At 45.3% G+C, this 18112-nt stretch overlaps 1 protein-coding gene across 1 annotated transcript in view; it reads left to right on the forward strand.

Moving 5' to 3' along the window:
- The first annotated feature begins 17659 nt into the window (after positions 1-17659).
- GLI3 (GLI family zinc finger 3) overlaps positions 17660-18112 on the forward strand; it is a 284602-nt gene continuing 284149 nt past the window's right edge. Inside the window, exon 1 of the mRNA XM_029233935.1 lies at positions 17660-17738. The gene's annotated coding sequence lies outside the window, so the exon portion shown is untranslated. The remainder of the gene's footprint in view (positions 17739-18112) is intronic.

Here is an 18112-nt window from a genome sequence, read left to right on the forward strand (position 1 = left end):
ATGAATTTGGTAAAGTAGCAGGATACAAAATTAATGTACAGAAATCTCTTGCATTCCTGTACACTAACGATGAAAAATCTGAAAGAGAAATTAAGGAAACACTCCCATTTACCACCGCAACAAAAAGAATAAAATACGTAGGAATAAACCTACCTAAGGAGACAAAAAACCTGTATGCAGAAAACCATAAGACACTGATGAGAGAAATTAAAGACGTTACAAGCAGATGGAGAGATATACCATGTTCTTGGACTGGAAGAATCAACACTGTGAAAATGATTATACTACCCAAAGCAATCTACAGATTCAATGCAATCCCTGTCAAACTACCACTGGCATTTTTCACAGAAGTAGAACAAAAAATTTCACAATTTGTATGGAACACAAAAGACCCCAAATAGCCAAAGCAATCTTGAGAAAGGGTAACGGAGCTGGAGGAATCAGGCTCCCTGACTTCAGACTATACTACAAAACTACAGTAACCAAGACAGTATGGTACTGGCACAAAAACAGAAATATAGATCAATGGAACAGGATAGAAAGCGCAGAGATAAACCCACACACATATGGTCACCTTATCTTTAATAAAGGAGGCAAGAATATACAATGGAGAAAAGACAGACTCTTCAATAAGTGGTGCTGGGAAAACTGGACAGCTACATGTCAAGGAATGAAAGTAGAAAACTCCCTAACACCATAAACAAAAATAAACTCAAAATGGATTAAAGTCTTAAATGTAAGGCCAGACACCATCAAACTCTTAGAGGAAAACATAGGCAGGACACTCTATGACATAAATCACAGATCCTTGTTGACCCACCTCCTAGAGAAATGGAAATAAAAACAAAAATAAACAAATGGGACCTAATGAAACTTAAAAGCTTTTGCACAGCAAAGGAAACCATAAACAAGACCAAAAGACAACCCTCAGAATGGGAGAAAATATTTGCAAATGAAGCAACTGACGAAGGATTAATCTCCAAAACATACAAGCAATCATGCAGCTCAATATTGAAAAAACAAACAACCCAATCCAAAAATGGGCAGAAGACCTAAATAGACATTTCTCCAAAGAAGATATATAGATTTCCAACAAACTCATGAAAGAATGTTCAACATCATTAATCGTTAGAGAAATGCAAATCAAACTACAATGAGATATCACCTCACACCAGTCAGAATAGCCATCATCAAAAAATTTACAAACAATAAATGCTGGAGAGGGTGTGGAGAAAAGGGAGCCATCTTGCACTCTTGGTAGGAATGTAAATTGATACAGCCACTATGGAGCCAGTATGGAGGTTCCTTAAAAAACTAAAAATAGGGGCTTCCCTGGTGGCGCAGTGGTTGGGAGTCCGCCTGCCGATGCAGGGGACGTGGGTTCGTGCCCCGGTCCGGGAGGATCCCACATGCTGCGGAGCGGCTAGGCCCGTGAGCCATGGCCGCCTGGCCTGCGAGTCCGGAGCCTGTGCTCCGCGGCGGGAGGGGCCACAACAGTGAGAGGCCCGCATACCGCAAAAAAAAAGAAAACAAAAAAAACCCCACTAAAAATAGAACTACCATATGACCCAACAATCCCAATACTGCACATATACCCTGAGAAAACCATAATTCAAAAAGAAACATGTACCACAGTGTTCATTGCAGCTCTATTTACAATAGCCAGGACATGGAAGCAACCTAAGTGTCCATCGACAGATGAATGGATGAAGAGGATGTGGCACATATATGCAATGGAATATTACTCAGCCATAAAAAGACACACAATTGAGTGATTTGTAGTGAGGTGGATGGACCTAGAGTCTGTCATACAGGGTGAAGTAAGTCAGAAAGAGAAAAACAAATGCCGTATGCTAACACATATATATGGAATCTGAAAAAAAAAGAAAAAGAGTTCTAATGAACCTAGGGGCAGGACAGGAATAAAGACGCAGATGTAGAGAATGGGCTTGAGGACACGGGGAGGGGGAAGGGTAAGCTGGGATGAAGTGAGAGAGTGGCCTGACATATAGACACTACCAAATGTAAAATAGCTAGCTAGTGGGAAGCAGCCACATAGCACAGGGAGATCAGCTCGGTGTTTTGTGACCACCTGGAGGGGTGGGATAGGGAGGGTGGGAGGGAGACGCAAGAGGGAGGGGTTATGGGGATATATGTATATGTATAGCTGATTCACTTTGTTATACAGCAGCAACTAGCACAACATTGTAAAACAATTATACTCCAATAAAGATGTTAAAAAAAAAAAAAGCAGAAAAAGGAATCATTTTGTCCCCTAAAATATCCTCCTAAATGCTCAGAAGGATAACAGAATTATGAAATAGATGTCAAATTAATATCTTATTATAATAAAAATACTAATATTGGGTCACATGGATGATAAAATAACTTTTCCCTCTCCTCTATGCATATGTTTTCCCATTTCTCATAGGTATTTACATGTTTAATTTTGCAGGGTGTCGCCGGGGACGAACTTAGCAGAGAGGAAAGATGGAGCCATGGTCCTGGCTTTGCTCCTAAGTACATTAAACTAATCACTTTGATTTAAATTTCCTTATCTCCAAATTGGGGGCTGGACCAGATAATCCCAAAGGTCCCCTACAGTCATAAAATGATAGGCCTCTGTGACTTAGAACATAATTTTAAAATGTTAAGTGGTCACTGAGGTTTATAGCAGTTATGGCTTTGCATTTATGGTAGATCAGTGGCCATATTTATGATTTATTTGACTCCAAATCCTTAGTCAATATCTCAACTCCCAATTACGGCATTGTCCCTATAGGAAAATCTGAGCAACTTTATGATGATTTGATTCTCAAGAAGATTTCCAGGGATGCATTGAGGGAAAAACTGTAGAAACTTTTATAGTTCTATAGTTTATTACCAATTTGAGATTTGAGGGTGTTTAGGAAAAGACAAAAAGTACACTGGTATGACTTTTAAATGGGCACTAATTATTTTTTCCGTTAAATAATATACCTCTAGTAATTGACAATGAAAATATTGAATCATTTTTTCCAGAGTGTTCCATCCATTGACCTATATGTGGATCCAGACATCGAAACAAATACTCATTGTGTTTCTTAGATGTACATATGTCTTTCAGAGCTCTGGGTCTGTTTTGATTGGTGGATCAGCTCGGAAGGTTGAGAAGTAGAACTGTAATTCTATCAAGGGCAAGTTCACATTTTATTCTGTATTGCCACTGCGTTGTTCCCTTCCTTCAGGCAGAGTTGCTGTGATTATCTGTAAAGAGAAACTCGTGCAGGGAGTCTGCCCAGAGCTGGGGCTCCAGACCAGAACATGCAATGCCTATTTTCCCTGGGGAAACAGCTGAGCTGCAGGAATGGGTGGAAGTTCAGTAGCCCCTCTGCCCAATGCAATGTCAATGATTTCTACTTTGGGTTTCATGTCAACCCATTATAAAATTAAGTACCAGGTCATGTGCAACAAATTTCAATGGAAACAGAATAAAGATGCAGAAACCTGGTAATGGATTGAAAAGAAATGGAATATTCTGCATTCCTTCTTTCTGTAACATTGTTTGCTTTGATCCCCCCTGAGATCTAAGGATATTTGTAGCTGGATGAGCTGCTTGAAGCTTCTCAATACATTAGGTGATGACTGTACAGGATAGTGGTTAGAAGTTCTTTTTTTTTTTTTTTTTTTTTTACTGGGGTATAGTTGCCTCACGATGTTATGCTAGTTTCTGCTGTACAGCAAAGTGAATCAGCCATATGTATACACTTATCTCCTCCCTTCTGGATTTCCCTCCCATATAAGACACCACAGAACATCAAATAGAGTTCCCTGCCCTATACAGCAGGCTCTCACTAGTTTCTCTTCCATACATAGCAGTGTATACATGTCAATCCCAATCTCCCAATTCATCCCACTCCCCTTCCCCCTCCTTGGTGTCCATACGTTTGTTCTCTACATCTGTGTCTCTATTTCTGCTTTGCAAATAGGTTCATCTGTACCATTTTTCTAGATTCCACATATATGCATTAATATACGATATTTGTTTTTCTCTTTCTGACTTACTTCACTCTGTATGACAGTCTCTAGGTCCTTCCATGTCTCTACAAATGACCCAGTTTCATTCCTTTTTATGGCTGAGTAATATTCCATTGTATATATATACCACATCTTCTTTATCCATTCATCTGTTGATAGACATTTAGGTTGCTTCCAGATCCGGGCTATTGTAAATAGTGCTGCAATGAACATTGGGGTGCATGCGTCTGTTTGAATTATGGTTTTCTCAGGGTATATGCCCAGTAGTGGGATTGCTGGGTCATATGGTAGTTCTTAATCAAGAAGTAGCCTGGAAACTCACACCAAGTTGTCCACATCAGTCCTGGGGAACCTTGTTTGCAAGCTAGAACTGGCCCCAGCCCCATGCAGCTGGGGGACAGAGGAAAGACATCACGTTTCATTTCAGTGATTGCAGAATGCAGTTTAAGAAGAAGCGAGCTTGGGGCTTCCCTGGTGGCGCAGTGGTTGAGAGTCCGCCTGCTGATGCAGGGGACGCGGGTTCGTGCCCTGGTCCGGGAAGATCCCACATGCCGCGGAGCGGCTGGGCCCGTGAGCCATGGCCGCTGAGCCTGGGCGTCCGGAACCTGTGCTCCGCAATGGGAGAGGCCACAGCAGTGAGAGGTCCACGTGGGACCACGTGGGAGAGGTACTGCAAAAATAAAAATAAAAAAAAAAGAAGAAGCAAGCTCAAAGTCCTTCTACTACACCATCTTGTCCCGAGATGAGAATGCAGGTTAGAATGTTCATCTTCTCCCGTCTACCAACCACCTCTAAATACCTTGCCAATTCCCCCCTCAAAACAAAACAAACAACGTTAGCCGCTGCATTGACCCCCAAGCTTTGAGAAAGCAGATATTAGGTAGGCCTGCCCCCTGTAAAACCAGCTGAACAGAATCAGTCAAAATTTATGGTGCAAATAATTTTAGACTGTATTACACTGTATTTAGACTATAGTAATGAAAACATTAACATAAGTCACTGGTGCAAGAAATCAACTTCCCAAAGGAGTCTTTTTGTTGTCAAGTACAACCTTTTTTTTATTTTGTTTTTACAGTTATATGTCTGGGATAGACCAAATTTTAAGCAATATACCTGGTCAAGACTAGAGGGACCTCAAAAACGGTTCATACCATGTTTTTAAAAAGGGAAGGAGGGAAGGTATGGCTGAGGGACAGAAGATATTATCTGGAAAAATCTTCCTACTTGTTATGGTTGGTCAGTCAAAATGGTACACATACAGCCAGAGGTTCCCAGGTCAGCTGCATTGCCACCAACCCAAACTTTCCTCTTCACAGTAATTCATCCCTACTCTCTGAACACCTATTGTCTACTGGATTCAATCCTCCACTCACCTGAAACTGCTTTCCAAAGGCACCAATAGGTCCCACTTTTTCACTGAGGATCAAAGCTGACTTACTATGACCTATAATGTCATCGTGTCTAAACTCTTAGTGCTCAAAGTGAGACCTTCAGGTAAACATCATCTCATCACCTGGGGCTTCTTAGAAAGGCAGGACCTCTGGTTCTACCCCAGGCCACTGAAGCAGATTGTACCTTGTACAGAGATCCCCAGGTAACTGAGATGCACACTAATGTTTGAGAGGCACCATAGCGCCTTCCTTCCTCCCCTCCTCCCCAGCATCCGTGCCTGGCACATATTAGATGCTCATTAAATGCTGATTCAGGAAATCAAATTGCCAAATCTGATAGCTGCTTTTTCGTGCTCATGTCATTTAACCTCTCCTTATATCCGAACAGTGGCCACTTCATTCTTTAACAGCCCTTCCTTTCTTTTTTTTGTGGGGGGGGGCGTGGTGTCTGGTTTATTCAAACAGTCAGGATTCCCACCAAGGAACAGAAACTGACTAGCTGGGAGCTGTGGGGGTGGGGGTGAACAGGGCAGGGATATCCAATGCTTCTTTTCTTGGTTTCCTTTCTACTGCTCCAGCTTCACCTTCTCAGTCTCACTTGCTGTATCACCATTAGTCAATCACTTAAGTGTCGTCATTGCCCAGGGTTGGATCACATTGTCTTATTCGGGTCTCTCTGCTTCTCCTGTTGGATCCATCTTTTCCCATAATTTTCACTAATAGGTATTTAGGATTCCAAAGTATTTAGAATTTATCTCCAGCTCAAACCTGTCTGGCTTCTTTGTCTCAACTCCGTGTTTACGTATCTAGTATCCTCAGAATATTTCTAACTCATTACCACACAGACTTCAAACTTGAAATATCAAAATGATACATATTCACCCTGCCTTGCCTACTACAGTTCCCCTCATCTCTACCATCTCATGCTCTTCAATCCTGTACTTTACATGAGGTTGATGCCACCATCTCATCACCAACGTGAGGAAGTGGAAATTAGACTACACTCTGAGACACTCCCTACAAGGCAAACCAATCACCAAGTCCTAATTCCTACATCCAGGTTTATTGGATTCATCCCATGGGATTTTTGACATTAATCTGAGATAAGAGAGCCATCCCCTCTCCAGGGTCTGAAGCCACAAGTGGTAAACTTTCTTTTCTTCTCACCTGAGGTCATGTGTTCTGCCATGTGGTTGGAGAAACCCAGTTCTCAGCAAGACACTCTAGCCAAAGCACAGAGAAATCTAGAGATAAGAGATGCTCTGAAGGTCATCTGCATCCTTTCTTCCTGGAACTTGCTCTTATATTATCTTCCTAATGATTTACCCTTTGTGATTCAAGCCATTGGATTTCTGTGACCTACAAATAAAAAGAGACCCATGAACTTCAGATATCTGAGAGGCCACAGCAGGAGCCACCATGTTCAAAGGCCTGTGATTACAGACCAGCTTGCTTGGGGGGCTGGTGCATAACAGATCAGGTGCATATAAACCCACCCTCAGAAGGTGTCAGGGACATCATAAAATTTTGCCAGATAGTCCCAGCAGAAAGAAGATGGTCCCTTAAAAAAAAGATGATCCAATAAACCTTTAATTCCCAAAGGACTAAAACTGTATGAACTGTTGAAGGTAACAGTTGTTTTGGGGGCCTTCAAAAATGTTGTTTAGAGAGGAGAACATAATATTGGGGATTCCTTTGGGTGCGAGTGTTGTAGGTCCAATGTGTTTCTATTTTTCACATCTGTACAGTGTGTTCTCTTAAAATCAATATGGCTCCATGATAAGACTCAGTTTTTCCTGTTTTAATCTTAGTAGGCTATATATAATGCTCAGAGACAGCCTTGTCCAGTAGAAAATATGCACTTGTTAGTAAATGAATAAATGAATGAATGAATTTTCACATGTGAGTTGATGCTGTTTTGACCATTCCTCTGCATATAGAGATAAGCTGGGAGAGAGTTAAAACTGAGGGCTGAAAAGCAGTGTTTGGGACCAGGAGGTGGGTTTGGTTGAACCCTGTGAAGATGTCAGTGGTGGGCTGATATGACTCTCTATTCCCCTATTAAGAGGAATGAGTGTGGCGTGGGGACCCCTCTACTAGTGGCAGGGGTGGAAACAGATCCCAGGGATTCAGGTTTTATTAGATCTATGCAACAAGTCTTTGAATGAGCAATGGTAGATCTATACTAGGTGCAAGTTGGTGAGGGAGGAACAGAGGGTGTGGGGAAGGGGCCCATCTCCAGAGAATGTGGTCTTTAAGAGTTTACTCTAAGTGGGTCTCTGCCCAACCTAATTTCAATCAAGCTTGAGCTGAGGATGTTCCTTCTAGTCTCTGTGACCTTTATGCCACTCAAGCTCGCCAGCTCCTATTTGAGCAGAATACATCCAGCTTCATGTCTTTATAGTCTGTCTCTTCTCATGGCACTCCATCTATCTACCTGTCATTTGTCTATCTATCTATCTATCTATCTTTCTATTATCGATCTACCTACCTATCATCTATCCGTTTACCTGTCATCTATCTGTCTATCTATCTATCTTACTCATTTAAGACATGTTTATTGAGATCCTACCATGGATTTACTCTAAGTATCATTAAAAAGGGGGGGGGAAGAAATCAAGTTGAGTGTCTATGTGCCAGGCAGGGAATAAGTATTATCTTACTGAATTTTCTAAATCATTTTATAAACTAAGTCTTATGATTCGACTTTACCTCTAGGGAACTGCAGCTCAGAGCAGTTGAGTAGTTTGCCCAGAAACTTATGGCCGAAAAGGGGCAGAACTAAGATCGACTTTGATTCTTTAATCCTAGGCTTTGTCACCAACACCAAGCTGAATTTTAAATGTAAGAGAGCTCCATATTGACTTGATAGTAAGTGGATGGACTAAATCTTTTCCTTCCATTACTTCTGTAATTGGGATCTTGTGGAAATGAGATAAGAATGGGAAAGCCCAGTCCACCATAAACCAGGAGACACTTCTGTGAAGACTCTTGGAAAGCATGCTGGAGCTGTCGGTTAGGATTCTGGGACATGAATCATTTCCCTTAGGAAACGTTGGTGTCTGTGCCCATTCCTGCTCCAGAGCATGGTATAATAGACAATACAAAATAAAGAGTTAGTCTCTAAAACCCCTAAAACCTGTTCTTAACAGAACCTTTATTGTGAAAGGTACCTTGTCCAAGCTGAGCACCCTCCCTTCCGTTTTGAGAAACATGCAGGAATTTAATTACTTTCCAGATCTCTCTTATTTGTGCAAGCTTGAATAGAATCTTCATGGCCTGGCTTCTTCTCTGGGAGACTTTAACCTTGTTGACTATCTCCCTAGCACCTTTCCAATCAACACTGTGATTATTTTTTAAATAATCACATTTTTTAAAAGAAAGGTGTTTTATTCCGGCTTTCTGACGCAGCCTTCTGATAAGACCAGAATCTGGAAAATCCAGGCTAACTAACCAAGTTTTGCCTTAATTGCCTGGCCCATATAAAGATAATTTACTCAATTCTCCACTTCATTTTGCATGTGCAGAGGAAATCTGACTGCAGAAGCTCAAGCACTGTTAATTCAAGTTAACAAGCAACTAAGACTGCGGTGCATTTGGTATTTCAAGCTCAACCTTGATTTTACTTTACTGCCTTCATACAAATGTGCTCATGGCATGCCTCTCTTTGAAATGTGCTCCACAGATAGATACCACATGTAACCTTGTATATTTCTATTCTAAAACATATCTAATATTGGTGGAGCTTAAGAAGTGGGCAGAAGGAATATTTTTTATTAGGTATGTCAAATGGTAAATAAGTGGAGCATATGTTTCTCTCCATGGTGTCTTGGGAACTGAAGCAACATGTAGAATCAACACTTTCAAATGTGATGTGAAACTTGAAGGAAAGAAAAATAAATGCAGTGTGTGGTTCTTAATTCATGCAGGAGTAAAATTATGAGCTAAGCATATACGGACACTTCATTATAATAATATGCCTTTAAAACCAGGATCTTGAAACCCTTTTTGACATCACCTAAGGCCACGGGATTAATTTCCTGGGTCAAGTGGAATATAAGCAAAGCCAACACTGACCTTCTGTCCTCGAATCTGGCAGGCTCTGCCTACCTCCCAGCCTCTGGCCATGCTCCTTCCTCGGCTTCCCTCTGCCTGGACCACACTGCCAGACTCAGCACTGCTCTGCATCCTTGGGTCTCAGCCACAGTCACCTCCTCAGGGAAGCCCCCCATGACTCCTCCATTTATGGCAGCCCCCCCCCCAAAATGTGTCACATACTGCCCTGTTCTTGTCCTCCATGGTCCCCTCTAGAGTCTAAGCTCTGTGAGGGCAAGGAATGTGACCACTGGCTCACTGCCATAGGCCCAGTGAACTTGTGCAGCCTGTCTCATAGCACATGCTCCCTGCACGTTTGTTGAATGAATACATGATTGAACGGAGAATCAACCAGAGTCCCTTGGGTGTAAGCAACCCAAACTAGGAAGGAAACCTCACCTCTTCACTGAGCCTTGCCTACACAGTGATCCTGCAGGCCAGGCCTGTTGATGGGTTTGTATAAAGAAAAATCTAGAGTAGCCAAGGGTCGGGTGCTATGGATCTTTGTTGCTTTTGAAGGATGTAGTGGTAAATGATTTCTAAACGATTGTGAGCATGGCAGAGTAACAAGTTATCTGGAATTGGCAGGTTGTTTCTTTGGGGGAGAAATTTTTCTCCCAAGAGCTCTTTGTGAGTAATAGACTCTTGAAATAGTTTTGTGACTGAATATTTTGGAAAATAAAATGAAAACCAAAAAAACTATTCAAAACAAGTCACACTTTTATAGGGGAAATAGAACAGAGACTGGAAACCCTACCTCTCAAGTGTCTTCCTTACTGAGTGTGAAAAGGCTGTGACTGGTAACATGGAGCTCAGTTGGCATAAAAAGGAGGAGAAAGAAGAAATCTGCTTTTCTTGGCATCTCTTAATCCATACAGCAGGCCCATCCCTTTCTAATCTGCCATCTCATTTCCTTCGCACAAAAACTCTGGGAGATGGATATCATTATTTCCAATGTACAGATGGGCAAACTGAGTGAGTTGACTTGGCAAAGTTACAAAGCTATTGATGGTGGAGAAAGGATTTAAATCCAGGTCTGTTCTGTCTTGGAGGCTTCTGACTAATATGAAAGCCCCAAAGAAGTGAGACTGTTAGTTATTATCATAAAAAGCTGAACCATATGTTACAGGTTATGGATAGGTAGAGAAAGAGATGGAGATAGATAGAGACAAAGAGCTAGAGACAGAGAGATAGAGATGGGGAGAAAGAAAGAGAGAGAGAGAGGGTCCTATCTTCCACCTTCTGTGTGTGACTGTGCTTCTCTATTCAGCCACAATGGACCCTGGAAGAGCCATGAAAGGAGTGTTACAATAACAAAGGTATAAAAGTAATCACTGGCTCGGAGCTCTCAGCTGTTGGGATAGTGGGACACAGGGGTCCTACATCCTTCCTGTCCCCCACTAGGTTCTCTGGTTGAGGAATGTTCTCCCATGGCCAAGATGAGCTCTGCTGGAACAGCTCTGCTGCTGCTGGCTGGCCTTGCTACTACTTGGGGGTTGAGACTCCATTTTTCTTCCCGTCACCATTCATGTTAACCCCTCACTCTGGTCTCAGAGCTCCTCCTCTGAACCCCACGGTTATTGAGGTGGGGGAGGTCCCTCTTTCCATACGATGGTTCCCAAGCAAATGACCACTGCTTCTTGACTTTTCTTGAAATATCCCAATTCTTCATTACATTCCCAGGTTCGTGGCCTCAGTTTTGTCAGTTTCTTATGTAGCAAATACAGGAAGTTTCATTCACCAAAACTCCTTATAGGAATTCCTCATGCTCCTTTGGAAAAGAAATACACTGATGAGTTGCTGGGTGCATGTGTGGAGGTTTAAGGGGGTAAGAGTCAAAAGATAAGATGAGCTCATGAGCTCCTATGGATGTCCTCAACCACTTTCTAAGGAAGATGAGTCCTGGAATCTCTCAGAACACCCAATTTAGAGGCGCAGAAGCAGATTGCTCTAAGAAAAGGGAAATCAGTGGGACTGGGTACCGATCAGGAGAAGATAAAATAATGTAGTAGGGGCACAGCCGGAGACAAATGAAGGACAGAAAGTTTAGAGGGAAATGTTGCAGATATCTGGTGTGATGTGTTTGATGTTACCTCCCCTCCTTTATAGCCTGTTTATAAAAACGCTCGGTAAAACCTACAGTATGTGTCAGTGGATTATTTAGGGCAAAACCAAGCAAACTCAAAATGTTTTCAGGAAGGAGACAGATGATGCAAACATGTGTAGCTGCAAGTAGGCTGTGGCGAAATGAAGAGTCCAGGGCAAAATGTACTCATGCACGTGAAATAATAGACATCGGCAGACAACATGTGTCCCACGCGCCACTGCTTGTTACCTTAGCTTTACGGAAACTCGAAGTACCGAGCATTGCTGCCAGGTGGCTGGGAGCTGATGACAAAGGCAGTGGGGCAGATCCTGGGCAAAGAGACACGGAAGAGGCAAGAGAAACCAGCATGTCATGTGAATAAGCTCCTGGGGACGGAGGGTGAGACCTCAAGAAACAGATGCTGGCCACTCAACTGCTTTGTTTGAGACACAGAGAGAAAAACTAGTTTTATTTTTGAAAGAGAGGGATGTAGAAAAATCACCCTTGAGCTACCCACATCATCACTAAAATGTACCAAGCTCCCTTCGTGCCTGCTGTAGGTGGGTTTCCTGTGGATTGGGCAAGGGGCAGTGTCATGCAGCATCCACAGGGGGGTCTGAACTTTGCTGCAATCCAAAGGGAGGGTTTTAGGTCTTCCCAACTTGTGGGACTGGCTGAGGTCCAAGCCAATTATAGCTACATCTCCAAGGTGAAGAGGGACACAGCCCACATCTGGGTTACATTTAGAATCCCAATGTTGTAGGAAGATGCAGGAATAAGTTATGCGGGTGCTGAGTGAGAGACCCTTGGAGGGCACCTGTGCGATGCACTTTACAGCATTCTCCCTCTTGGCAAGCGGCCAGTCAGCGTGGGGAAGCTTGGGCTGTCCACTCTGGGCCAACTCAGAGAGGGTTTCTTTCCCTGGGGCGCCTGCAAGACGTGTGTGTGTGTGTGTGTGTGTGTGTGTGTGTGTGTGTGTGTGTGGCTGGGGGTGTCTGCCTGGGTCCCCCAGTACTATCCCTACATGCACACTGGTGGGTGCAGTGCATGCAGAAACACCACGTCCAGGAAATGAGAGGGGTGCAGCAGGAAACCTAAAGGGGCTGAGGTGCCCTCAGGACGTCAGATCAGCTCAGTCTAGGAATCAGTTGTCTTGGCCCTGGGGGTGAATTGGAAGAGAGCACTTTAGGAAACTAGGAGTCAGAGGAGAGAGGGGGAGGGAGAGAGAACGATGAGTAGAGCGACACTGGGGTCTGGAACGCTGGCTCCTGCTGTATCTCCTTTGCACCCCTCCAAGGGCCGAATTCCCCTTCTCCTTGTACAGACATCCATGAGATAGCTCCAAAGTCAGGGCTTCCTGGCTGGGAGGGAGGCCTGCCTTTTCCAGCTGCTCCCACTCGTGGCGGGGGATAGGTCAGCTGGGGGGAGCATGGTTGGATGGAAGGAACCTTATTATCTTTGGAGTCTAGTTCTCTAATGCAGCCCGGACGGTATTTCTATTCCCATCATTTCCTGGATGCTATTTCTATTCCCATCATTTCTCAAAGTGGTGAGACTCCTTAACTGGCACCTACAAACTTCCGAAAGACATACAGACAGACAGATATTAAAGGTCCTAGTTTCAGCATTAAGCTATGTTCTCTACTGAATTCGGAAACATTTGCAAATTGGCTGGGCTGGTTATGTTGTCTGTAAGGAGTCTATTTGCATGCCAGACTGAGAAGCCTCCCAGAAAATAACTCACCGTAAGTGTAGACAGTATGTGGCAGATAGGCTTGGTCCAATAGTAAACCATCACTGGTGAATGGGTGGGTGGATGGGGAGGTGGATGGATGGATGAATGGATGGATGAATGGACAGATGGACAGATGGACGGGTGAGTGAGTGGGTGGGTGGGTGGCTGGCTGGGTGGATGCACAGGGGGATACGGATGTGAAGGTTTGCATTTTCATTATGAACATTTATTGAGTTTGTGGATGAATCCTTGAGCTATTTTCAGAAAAAGAAATTGGTGGGATATTCATACATGAGGACAAAATATTAAGAAACTTGTGACCACGTATAACTTCACAGAACAAGAAAGTCCTTCTCCCCACACAGATGTGGGCTGCACTGACTTCAGGGTTCTGAGGATGCCCCAGAACATGGTGGACTGAATGTGTCATCTCCCAGTAGGCAGCCCTACGTTGGGCAACTGAAGCGGAGGTGACAGTCCTGCATGTATGGGAGGGGAGCAGTGGAAAATGTGACAGTCTTGCATTTACAGGAAGGGAGGAAGAATATGGTGGCTATCATGTTGGGCTTTATAGAGGACTTATGCTAACTGTTCACCTGGCATGCAACTCTCCCCCTTGCCTGGCCAAGAGGAATATTGCATCCCCTTGGCCAAGGTGATTATTCCCTGGGAATGCAAACAGTAAGACGGACTGTGTAAAATGCAGCTGCCTCTGGCCACCATCCTTGGTTGCCTAAAAAACATTTGCATGAAGTGTGAATAAAGCCTAACTGAAAGATGGAAACAGGACTCGGCTGACACTGTTTGAGCCCCTGGATCCTACCTTGCCTGAAACCTACCTAGACACTTCTGGACTTTTCAGTCAACAAAACACCCATTCCCCACTTTAAATTTAACTTAAGGCAATTTGAGTTGGAATTTTGTCACTTGCAGCTGGGAGCTTATCAATACACATGAAATTGTACTTGGAATTCCCCAATAATTAATAGGGGGCTTATGTGAAGAGAGATGGAAGAGCTGTAATAGTAAGTGAGGGCAAGAAGAGTCATTATGGATAAGCACACAGGACAGGGCAAAAAAATACAGAGGAGCATGCAAAGTTTGTTCTCAGGTTCATCCTTTGTCCTCTCAGTTGCAGATCCTTCATCCTCTTCTGTCACTTTCAGTATTTTTATGGGTTGAATTGTGTCCCCCCAAAAAGATATGTTAAAGTTCTAACTCCTGTACTCTCTCAGAAAGTGATCTGATTTGGAAACAGGGTTGTGGAGATGCACTTAGTTAAGATGAGGTCATACTGGAGTAGGGTGGGCTTCTAATCTGACTGGTGTCCTTAGGAAGAGGAGAGAGAGAGAAACAAAGGGAGGACGCCATACGCCTATAGAGTCAGAGGTTGGAGTGAAGCAGTAGCAAGCCAAGAAACACCAGGGACTGACAGACATCACCAGAAGCTAGGAAGATGCAAGGAAAGACCTTCTCCTAGAGGTTTCAGAGGGAGCATGGCCTTGCTGAGACCTGGACTTCTAGCCTCAAGAACTGTGAGGCAATGGATATCTGTTGCTTTAAGCCACCCAGTTTGTGGTCCTTTGTTATAAGCAGCCCTAGGAAACTCATACTAAGATCTTCAAGTCTCCTACTTCATCCAATTTGTTGCCGAAAGACATACAAACAAAAACTGTCTTATAAGCTTAATCATTTTGAAGACATATATATATATATATATGTTTAACATATATATATGTTAAAATGTATTAGGACATTTGCGCTTGAAAAGAGAACTGATGAAAGCTCTCAGTAAGTGACTCTATAATGGTGGAATTTTAGACATGGACGAAGGCCTGTAAATCTGTAAGGGCCTGTTTATCATTGCAAGGTTACACTATTGAGTGTCAGGGTGACTTTGGGGTTTTTAGAGCTGTCTCAGGAGCCATTGAAGAAAACAAGGCTAGGGGGCTGGGCCCTGAGACCCCACCCAACTGCAACCAGAGTAGCCTTCTTTTGTATTTTGGGATTCCATACAAGATTTCCTTTGGAAAAATAATTTTTGTGTCAATATAGATTGAAAGTCATTGCATTACGGCAGTATTTAACTCACACAAGGGCTAACCAAGTTTTTTATTTCCGCTACTGTTTCTGCCAAATGTTCCCATTCACATATATGTTTACCACTAAAGCAGAAAACTGTTCATTTCTGTCAAGAATCTAAGGTGAGGACACAGGGACACACAGGAGACACCAGCTTTATTTCTCCTCTTGTTTTTAGCTATTCTGATGGGCATAAGGGGGAAAGATGAGCTGCTTTTACTTTGTTCTTGTCTTTTTAAAACTGAGAATCAAGATCTTCATGATCCAAAATGTGCAAAACACTTTTAAGTAAAAGTCAAAATATCTAGTTTATTCCAGTTGTTGATTTATTGGCTGTCTGTCTCCTTTTTATTTATTTTTTTGCCATTGGGTGAACAGAGGAGGCTATCAGGATGTATTACTTGCATTCATGTGATTGAGGCAGAAGCAGTACTTGAATACAAAAAACTACTGGAAGTATAATAATAATTCTTACACATTTGTGTCCCTTTCTACTTTCACACGCATTATCTCATTGGAAACCCTTACAAATCCTGGGAGGTATGCGGCCTGGTTTTCCTATCACTATCCCACAGATGGGCTCAGACAATCCTCCTGGGCCTAAGGCCAGTTAGTGGGGGGAAGCTGGGACCACCACCCATGTATCCTGAGACCCCTGCTCTGTATGATGAGTCAGTGGTGAGTTTTTTTTTTCCAAGCATGGTGAGGTAGAGAGAGAAATCGTAAAATGAATGGCTAAAAAGGACCTTCAGTCCTCCTTTATCTTCACTGCTTCTACCATAAAAGCTTAAGTCAGGGTCTGCTTTTGTGGAGTCTTTGAGATAAGCAACAAGTCCCAGGAAACAAATAGTGAATACCACCATCAGTTCCCTTCAAAATTCTCCAGTTAAGCATTTGAATCTCAAAATGCTCTTCAGATCCTAGTAGCTAATCGTTCATCCACCTACGGCTCTTCCTTCAGTCAAGATGCTCCTCGAGTCAACACAAGTGCACCCTGAGCTCTGAGGCGCTGCTGGCGGCCGGTGGGTGGGTGGGTTCTCACGTTACCCCACGAAGAACGGATTTAGGGATGCCACAGGGGTTTTCTTTCCTTTCTTTCTCCCCCCCCTTTGTTTCCCCCCATGGGAACTCTCTTTTTTGGGTTACAGGTCCAGGTTGAGTACACTGAAAGGGAACAGTTGGATGCAGGCTGGCCGGTTGAGAATAGAGGGAAAATAATTTTTTTTCTGGTGTGGGCCGCTGAAAATCAATCAGGGACAGAGACACTTTGTAGCTCAGGGAAAAGCACCACGTTGGAGTCCAGGCTCCAAGCCCGGGGTCTTTGTTTTTGTGTCCTTTATAAAGTAGCCCATGGGGACAGCAGGCTGTGTAGTGGGAGCTCCCACTTCCCAGATTTGGCCCCAAAGGGCAGATGAGTCCGGTGGAGAGAAAAACCCTGAACTTTCAAAAGCATCCTTCGGCGAAAGGGGGAGTTTCAGCGTTGGCCTGGGGAAATGTACAAGGAGTGGGCGAGCCAAGGAGGGGAGGTTGTGATCTGAGAGGCCTTAAAAGAAGAAAAAGGGAGCCCAAACTGGGAGCGGGGAGAAAAGGGAGCGGGAGAAGCGGGCTGGGAGGCGATGGGAGCTGGGAGACGCCGCCGGGGCGCGCGGGGCGCGGGCCGGCGGGGGCGTCCCGGCGGTGTGGCGAGCGCGGGCGGGGAGGTCGGCGGTGACCTCACGCCCGGGCCCCCTTTCCTTCGCCGGGTGGGTGGGGCCTCGGCGCGCCGAGCGGGCGCGGGGTCAAGGAGGGGGAAGAGGAGGGGCAGGCTTGAATGTGTCCGTGTGAGGATCGGGGAGGGGCGGAGGAGGCGGAGGAGGCGGAGGGCGGGGAGGGAGCGCGCGCGTGGCTCGGGGCGCCCGGGCTCCCCCCCCGCCAGCCCCCGACCCCGGCCCGCGCCGCCTCTTCGCCACCGCCCGTGTTGCCGCTGGGACCCGCTGCGGGCGCGGGGACGCGGCGGGCGGGGAAGCGCAGGCACCCGGCGCGGCCTGCAGGGAGCAAGAAAGCAAAAGTAAGGCGAGCCGCACTCCTCCAAGTTTTCCCAACTTCGCCCCCTGCGGCGGCAGGCGTCCTGCTGCTCGGCGCGTCCCCACCGCGCCGCCGGAGAGGGGCCGAAAGAAAAGGGACGGGGCGGGGGCGGGGGCGGGGGAAGAGGGAGCACGAGCGAGAGCCGAGAGTCCGGCAACATCTGTTAAAACTTGGGGGAGGAGGAGCGCGGGGAGGAGGAGGAGGAAGAGGAGGGAAGGAGGGAGCGCGAGGGAGGGAAGCGCAGAGCCGAAGAGCAACTTTTCCACTCGTGAGTAGCGCAGGCTGCGCGGGTCCGGGCGGGGGGCGCCTCCAAGCCCGCGCGGGTTTCCAGGCCGGGATGGGACCTTATTCCAGAAAGTCGATTGGATGCCAGGAGGGGAGTGCGGTGGGGGCTTTCTTTCTTTCTCTTTCTCCTCCCTCCCGCGGGTGAACCAAATCAGAACTGTCACTCAGGGCCTGTGAGTCAGAAGGGATCGGATTACACGATCCCTGAAACCGATGCCGGAGCCGCACGAGCGGGCGGGAGCGGGCAGGGGCAGCGCCACCGCCACCGCCGCCGGCGCGCTCGCACCCTCGCCCTCGCGCCCCCTCGCCGCCCCGACCCGCCCTCCCCGCGCGCCCGGCGGCCGCCTGCGCCGCACC

Source organism: Monodon monoceros, unplaced genomic scaffold (genome assembly GCF_005190385.1).
Source record: "Monodon monoceros isolate NGI ecotype Baffin Bay Population unplaced genomic scaffold, NGI_Narwhal_1 Super_Scaffold_2, whole genome shotgun sequence".
Lineage (NCBI taxonomy): Eukaryota > Metazoa > Chordata > Mammalia > Artiodactyla > Monodontidae > Monodon > Monodon monoceros.